The sequence below is a fragment of the Penaeus monodon genome, chromosome 30, assembly GCF_015228065.2.
Source record: "Penaeus monodon isolate SGIC_2016 chromosome 30, NSTDA_Pmon_1, whole genome shotgun sequence".
Lineage (NCBI taxonomy): Eukaryota > Metazoa > Arthropoda > Malacostraca > Decapoda > Penaeidae > Penaeus > Penaeus monodon.
The window spans coordinates 13,898,106-13,898,466 of NC_051415.1; positions in this window are offsets into that span (position 1 = coordinate 13,898,106).

Below are 361 nucleotides of genomic sequence, written 5' to 3' on the forward strand. Positions count from 1 at the left end.
TTTTGGTTTTAAATTAGCACAGTGAAAACGGGAAGATAATTGACAGGATGCGTAAAAACATCAAACAGTATAGTGAAAAAAAATGAAAAAAAATGGTTCCAAGAATATAAACGTTATTTAGTATAAACAATAGGATTTTTATAACAAAGAGGACGTTTGACCCTAAAAGACTAACGCAAAATATTTCTTCATTACAAAAGTTTTCTTTTCTTTGACAAATACCGTGTTAACGAATTTTGTTGATATTAAATACATGTGACAAAAGTTTAAATTGAAATATGTCTCGCGCCACAAGAAAGAAGTAAAATAGGTTTCATAAAATACCGCAGGAGATGCCCAAAGGGGGCCCTTTTTGGGGGGT